Source organism: Suricata suricatta, chromosome 8, assembly GCF_006229205.1.
Source record: "Suricata suricatta isolate VVHF042 chromosome 8, meerkat_22Aug2017_6uvM2_HiC, whole genome shotgun sequence".
In the NCBI taxonomy this organism is placed as follows: domain Eukaryota; kingdom Metazoa; phylum Chordata; class Mammalia; order Carnivora; family Herpestidae; genus Suricata; species Suricata suricatta.
The window spans coordinates 131,317,814-131,325,984 of NC_043707.1; positions in this window are offsets into that span (position 1 = coordinate 131,317,814).

Here is an 8,171-nt window from a genome sequence, read left to right on the forward strand (position 1 = left end):
GCCCCCGGCCCCGCCCCTGGCCCCTCGGCGGCGCCTGGACTCGCCTCGCGGCCTCGGGGAGCGCTTCGTGACCCGGTTCCCGGGACGCTCGGCGCATCCATCCCCAACATAGTCATTTCTGGAGAGACTGAGGGACAGCCAGCGGCGCAGGGGTCGGAAGGGACATGCCTGAACCAAGATCTCTGAAAGCCCAGAGAGAGTGCATCTGGGGGACGGCTGCCTGGTACCCCAGTTTGCAGATGTCTCCACTCTTCTGACACCCTTGTGACAGCCTTGCTGAAGAGCTGAAGTCCCAATAAGTGACCTGGAGAGGGCAGGACGAGGGGACAGCGGCAGGCGTGGTAGCCCTGGGACATTTCCTACACTCACCTATGCTGTGTAACCAGGCGTTCTTTAAGTGAATGTAATACTGAATGCATTCACCGTGCCAGGGGTTGGCGACCGGGAGGGCGGTGGGGGACGGGGGAAACAGAAATGGTCCATACCCATGAGCAGACTGTGATCTGGGGGTGGAGTGGGGGAGCCCTATCTCTGCATCTCACTCCCCTGAGCCTCAGTTTCCCCATCTCTAATTCCCACCCTGTCCACCATGCCGTGCTTCTGAATGTCCCTCTACCACAGCCACGTGGTAGGTGAGGTGACTCCCAGGGAAGACCAGGAACTGGACCCCTGGAGTGGAGGTGGGGGGTGCAGTTACTCAGCCAGCCAAGCCCCGTAGAAGGTGGCACCTTGGGTCTGCAAACCTAAACCTGCCTGCTGGAGGGGCTGCTCCGGCGGCTGGCAGTGCTTGCTGTAAAGTGAGTTTGGAGCTCCGACCTCCTTTGATCTGAGGATTATGATGCTCTTTAGAAGGACTAATTATCTCCCCGCAGCCCCAGGAAGCAGGTCCTGTTCCCCCTATTGTACACACGGGGAGCTGAGGCAACATAGGTCCCACACTCTCAGTCCCAGCACCCCCTTCCAGGCAGCCTGCACCCAGGCCTCGCTCTCTAACCTATGGCTCCCGCTGGCCCTGGCCTGAGCTCTGGGAATTTCTAGGTCACTGGGATACGGCTCTCCAACAAGCCGTGGGAAACAAACTACTTCCCCACCCCCACCTCTGCACCAAATCTCTACAACTGTTCATGGGTCACTTTCCTGTCTGTGGGTGAAGAACCCTGCCCCGTAGCAAGCGCTGTGGTCTGGCCACCATCCATCATGGCCTTCCCAGCTTCCACACCTGACGTCTTCCTCCCCCTCCCAATGATGTGGAAACTGGCCCGCCTCAACCCCTCTCTCGAACCCCAACTTCCCATTGGAAAGCTGACCGGTAGCATCAAATGCTGGTGATACTCCCAGCCAGGGAAGAAAACCACCCATGGGGCTAAACATCCACACCGTGCTTGGGAGGAAGGTGACTACCACGGCTCACACCGGGGGATAGGAGATGCCCCAGTTTTGTCCACCTTCCCTGGGCTAACAGACAAAACAGAACCCAAGAAATATTGCTCTGAGCCATGCTGGGCGGAGAGACCCTTGCATTCTGGAGATGCCCCGCACAGGAAATCTCTGTTCCAGAAGCTTTCAGGGACCCAACTGGGGGCATAAATGGGTGGGTGGGCTATGCAGGGTTCGCTGTGGTTCATTTCAGATGGGCATTCAGGTTGTATTCTTCTGACTTAGACACCCTTTGCAAATGAAGCGCGTAGGAAGGCTCTTCCACAAAGAAACATTCTCTTTACCGTATTTCTTGAAGTACATGGAACTCTGCTTCTATCTTCCCACTTCGGATAGAGACATGCAATTTCCTCTTCATTGCGCAACAAGAAAACAGCAGCGCAAGCCAGAACACAGAGCCCTTGCCACTTGGATTCAGTGTCAGAGAGACTTTAGGGAGCAGTGGGGACTGTGGCAAACAAGAAGCCACCTGCCTCCCTGCAGAGGAGGCCATAGCTTGCTGTCACCAGGAAGGTGGCTCTAGTGTCACCAGAGGTTCTGTTGTGTTTTCTTCTCAAGAGCCACTAGGAATATGGATTTTTATGTGTGATCTAAGTTCAAAATGCAGACAACTCTTTAAAAGTTATGAGAAAGAAAGAGGAGAAGAAGAGGATGGAGAAGGAACAACAAAATAAACACATCTAGAAGTTTCTATCTAGCCCTCTGGCTGCGAGTGCTCATTTTACTGCTACTGTCATTGGTCCCCGAAACCTCTCTGAAGCCTTCACATGCTTTCTACTTACATTTCAATAACTCAAGCCGCTTCTCAAGCCCACAGCCCTGGGGAATTTCCACTGCCCTCTTTACTCAGCACAAATTTGGCCCAAATGTGTGTGAGTGCATGCGCGTGTGTACGTGTGTGTGTGCCCCACTCTCAGGGCCAGGGCTTCAGATGGCAGTCGGACCCACCTTCCCTCACCTCCCGGGGGGGTCTCAGACTGCCCAGGCCTCCCCCAGGCAGCATCAGCCTCTCTGTCTCCCTGCTCGCAACTCTGCTAGCGGGCAAACCTCTGGCACCAGTGACAGCCTGCAGCCTACTAGAAAACCATCTGCCTTGGGTGGGAGGTGTTTCCTCCTGGAGGTATGTTCCTCATTAGGACGACACCCTGGACCCTGGGGGACGTTTCTGCTCAGTTCTGCAACAGGAGATCGAGGAGCCAAGTGACAACGCATTTTCTGCCCTGAGCGCTTGGGCAGGCCCTCCAGGAATGAAAACTCCAGGATGGTTTTATTAGAGACTCCCAAACAGAGCGGCTTCTGAGTGTGCAACCTCAGAACGGCCCTGCTCCTGGGCGAACGCTCTGCTGTCATCGCCTTGAAATCCTTAATTAGTTTTGAACTAGGAGCCTCGCACGTTCATCTTGCACTGGGATCTGCAAATTACCTAGCTGGTTCTCCTCCCAGCAGATCTTCCCAGCCTCTCTGGGGGATGCTGGGAATTGATGTTGGAGACAGCTGGGCCGGGGATGTGGCTCATTCCGTCCTTCTCCAGGGCACGTTGTGTCAGGGCCTCTGCAAGGCAGCAGGAAGGGAGGACCTGGGAGTGGGGAAAGGCAGCAGGAGCCATCCCCATCCATTCCTCCAGAAAACTAATTAAGGAGCAATGGCATAGTGGGAAATCCGGTGGGGGGATGGGTAGGCAGCCAGAGGGTGGGGAGGATGCTTTGGTTCTGAGCTCTGAGTCCAGCCCGTGTCCCCATGACCCTGATCTCAGGATGCCAACGGGGTACCACCGAATAAAACACAAAGGAGGCTGGGGCGGGGACGCGGGGATCGGCACAGTTCCCATTTAAAGTACTCCTCGGCTTCCAGGGAAACTTCCTTGATATCACGGAAGAAGACTACAAGATACATTTGACTTCAGGAAGGAAAACCAGAAACATTGTATTAAAGGGCCGCACTGTATTTGACATCTGCTAGAAGCTGAGTATTTGAATCCACTGGAATTTTTCGGGTATTTTTTTTTCTTGGCTATGCTTTAATATTTGTAGAGGAGATTTTACTAAGATCTTCTGGCCAACATTATCGAGCTCTCTCCAAACACCTGAAATGAAGACAAAGTAGCGACTCCGGATTCCCAGGAATCCACACACTTTTATTTGTAACACCTTCAGGAACTCCTGGCAACACTTCTCCTGAGCCTGGAGACCTCAGCAGGGATGCCGGGTGCCCACTAGCTTGTGTGTGACTGTGGAAAAGGACCTTCCTGTCTCAGCCCCTCACTGGCAAAAGCAAAATGAAAGGCTGGGTTCATGGATGTGAAAGGGCTTTCCCAGTTCTGCCCCCTATGGTTAAATTGGTCTTTCCTGTCCTTTTTATGGTGATTGTGTGGGCGTCTCTATTAGTGATAAGCTAGTGTATTAGTTGTTGCTGTAAAACAAATCCCCCCAAAACTTAGCAGCTTAAAACCACCAGTACTGGGGTGCCTGGGTGGCTCAGTCGGTTGAGTGTCCAACTTCGGCTCAGATCATGATCTCAAAGTTCGTGGGTTCGAGCCCCGCGTCGGGCTCAGTGCTGACAGCTCAGAGCCTGGAGCCTGCTTCGGATTCTGTGTCTTCCTCTCTCTCTGCCCCTCCTCTGTTCACACCCTGTCTCTCTTTTCCAAAAATAAATAAACATAAAAAAAATAACACCAGTATTTATTGTCACTGTTTCTGGGGGGTCAGGAATCCAGTTGTGGTAAGCTGGGGGGGCCTGTGGCTCAAGGCTTCTCACAGGGTGACAGCTGAGGTGTCCTTTGGGGCTGTGGTCAACTAAAGGCTCTATTTGAGAAAGATCGACTTCCAAGCTCACTCATGTGGCACTGGAAAGATTCAGTTCCTCATGGACTAGCTGGCTACAAACCTCAGCTCCCCATTAGCTATTGGCCAATGGCCTTGCCATTGAGCTCCAGATCCACACACAGAATTGCAGCTTGCTCCCGCCTCAGAGCTCTGAGAAACCCCAAGGGACGGTGTGCACCAGACAGACACCATGGTCTCTTTATAACCTAACCTTGGAAATGACATCCATCACCTTTTCTGTGTTCGTTAGGAGGCAGGGATCACTGGGGGCCATATTAGAGGCTCCCCACCCCAGGAGGCTGGGAGCATAGGACTCAATCCTGGCTCTGGCACACACGAGTGCATGATCTTGGACAAACAATTTGCCTCTGGAAACCTCAAGTTCTTCATCTGCAAAGTGTAGAGGATCATGGCTACTTCCTCAGAGGTTGTGGGGGGCGCTTTCAATGATAAAATGCACATGAAGAGCTGTAAATGGGGCCTGGCACAGGGTGAACCCTTGAAAATAGGGCTGGAGGGACACGCCTATTGCTACTAAGTCAGACAGGCGCTACCTGCTATCTCCATGGAGACCTGCAGCCTTGTGACTTGGAAGGCCTTTGGCAGGCCCTGGGATGCCTCTGTGACTGGGGGCCACCAGCAGGGGTGGTGCTGGTCATGCCTGCCCATCCCAGGAGGACTTGGGGGCACAGGTGCTACAGGAGGATTAGACTGGGATTTTCCTCCAAACCTATTTAGACCTTTGCCCTACGGGGATAGAGGGTTTTACCTGCCATCCCTCTTGCCATCTGTCCTGGCGAGCCCTTCCTGGCTGGACACTTTTGTGTGCCTGTCATGGGCTCACTGGTACCCTTTAACGATCCTCCCAGGGCTCCAAATGACCTGGCAAAGATCCTGATCCCCTCTGGGGGCTTGCAAAGGGCCTGCCTTAGGGGGCAAAGGCTTAGCTCAGTCCCTGGGCAGAGCCAGGCATTGAAGTATTTTCACAGAGTGCAGCTGCCCCCGTGCCCTGCCTGTCAGACTGCGTTGGGTCCCAAGTGAGATTCTCAACTGCAATAAAAGGAAAAAGTTCTTTTCCAGAGGCTGCCTCTCCCTCACCTCCTCTAAGCCCCTTTCTGGGGAGTTTTATTGTCAAAGAGGGAGGTTTCTGCAGGAAGTAAAAATGTTGCAGCTTATTCAGAATAAAAACAATACCATCAAAATGCCGTGACTTATGATAATACTGGCAAACATCTGCAGGGTACTTACTATATGTGTTCTAAGAACTTCACACACTCATTAAACCCTCCCAACAACCCCGAGAGACACATGTATACTATACGTTATTATCATGATCTCCATTTACAGATGAGAAAACAGACACAGAGAAGGCAAGTCACTTACACAAGGGCACACAGCCAGTGAATGGTGCAAGCAGAGCTCCAGCTTATGTAGCCTGGCTGCAGACTCCATGCTAATACCCATGATGCTACTTTGGCAACAGATGTTATTCACTGAGTGCTCCTTTTGCCACAGGGACTGCTCCTTCTAGCTCATTCAGCCCTGCAAATCGCTCTATCCCCATGTTCCACATGAGAAAACTGAGGTTTATGGAGACAAAGGGACTTATCCAAAGTGATTTGGCCGGTAATGCAGGGTTGGGAGTCTAACCCTCAGAAGTGAGAGGTGTTATCTGGGGAAATGCCTCCCATCTCAGGGTCACAGAAAATGCCATCCTTTCCTCCCTGCTAAAGACGGGGACTTAACGCTCAGCAAGGTAGTGGGGTGGGATGAGTCCTCTGCTGCCCCTAGTGGCCACTAGGAGTACTTTGCCTTCTCCAACTGGTTCAGCAAGTTGGAACCAGGGCTTGGTGGCTTCTGGGAATGGGGCTGCTGTCCACCACCACCATTTTCAGACCCTGTGTCTCCACTTCCTATGTGTGACTCCAGAGACACAGAGGGCCTTGCGCCGGTCAGTGCCGAGAACAACATTCACTGTTTACTGAACACTTCTGCACCAGGAACTCCTCTGCTAGGCACTTGTTACTTAAATGTTATTTAGTTTACCAATGCGCCAACATAGAATCGTCACTGTTAAGGGTAATTCGTAATATTGCATAGAGCACTTTACACATATCGGCTCAGTTCAGTCCCCACGATATATGTAAGTACTATCATGATGCTCACTTTATCCAGGAGGAAAGCAAGAAACAGAGAAGTTTGGGAAGGTGTCGGAGGGTGGAGTCAGGATTCAGACGCAGGCAATTCTGGCTCTAGACAGGCTGCGCTCTTAACTATTTTTCTGTCACTGTCAATATTATTATTATTATTATTACCATTGTTGTTATTTTCATCTTATAGCTGAAGAAACCAAGGCTTCGAGGGGTAAAAGGATTTGTCTAAGATGACACAGCTCGTAAATGTAGACTGAATACTTCAACCCAGCCTATCTTCGTTTATCCATTCATTTATCTGCTCGACAGACACGGACTGTGCGCCAACCACCTGCCAGGCACTGCACTGGGCCCTGGAGGTGAAGGCCGGGCGGTGGAGCCTGCTGTGGGCACCTGCAGTGACATCGTCCCTCTCCCCACTTCATGTCCATGGCCATTACCTGCGGAGCCAGGGGCCAGGGGAGGCACAACTGATGACGTTGAGGCGGGGCTGCTGGGAGGGGCTTTGGCTCCGAGTTCTTTACTTCCTTTCTGCAACTGCCCTTCGCTTACTAGTGAAGTCAAGCAAGTCAGACCACCTGGGGCCTGGTTCCCCAGGGCCTCAGTTTCCCCCACCTGTAAAATGGAGATAAGAATACTGGCCTATTCTCTAAGAATGTTCCGTGAAGAGCAAAGGAGATCCTAGGTGGGAAAGCCCATGTAACTGCAGAAGGCCGATGGAAGACAGCTGGGCCCTGGGCGTGGATCACAGAAGGGTCCGTTTGTTCATTTATTATGCGCTCAGTGTTTGCCATGAGTCCACTCCTGTCCCAGAGGCTGTGGGAAGAGGCAACAGGACCCCAGCATGCAGGAGCCGGACACTCCACTTAGATGTTCAGATGACCAGGGGGGACTTCAGCAGATGACAGCTCCCTGTGCCCTAGATCGCTGGGCTCCGATGAGCTTCTGCCACTCACCTCCTCAAAGAAACAAAAGGATCCCAAAGACAAGCCTAGTGAACCACTTCAAGATTCTCTCACGCAGGGCAAGGGCTGAGGCCAAAGATGCTGGCCTGTGCTGCCCCTTTAAGGCTTAAAGTGCCCACCTCTCCTAGAGTGACTTAGCCGCACAGTGGCTACCAGCAGGTTTGAACCACAGGATAAGAACCCTGGGCAAAGGCCTGGGCCTTTCCTGTGGAGATCTCTGAGCTACCTGTGAATAGTAATTAGGTACTGAAACACTGAGGTGGGGTTTAGTTGTTCAGAAACAAAGCTGGCTTCTCCTTCTAAGAAAAACAGAAGCACAGAGAAGCTCAGACACTTGTCCAGATGCACACAGCAAACCAGGGGCCCAGGCAGACGGACTTCACTACATCCTAGGGCAGTGATTCTCAAAGTGTGGCTCCTGGACCTGCTGTATCAGCACCATCCCTGCCCAAGTATGAGAAATGCAAATTCTCTATCCCACCCTGACCTCATGAGTCACAAACTCAAAGGCGGGGCCTGATAGTGTCAGTTTTAACAGCCTTCCAGGTGACCCTGATGGTGATAAACTTGAGGGCCGCTGCCGTGCCCAGAGGAAGGGTTGCTGGATCTTCATGTCCTTCCAAGGGGGGAGGAACGAGGCAGTGGAGCATAGCAAGGTCACTTTCTCAGTGACTGTGGCGTCAGAATTACATAACCACCCCTCCCCCACCCTGATGGCTTTCTGCACCCAGACTCTGTCCTCCAGGGCCCTCCCTTGTCAGGAGGCCACCTGCCCCAGCTCCGGGAGGCCTGTC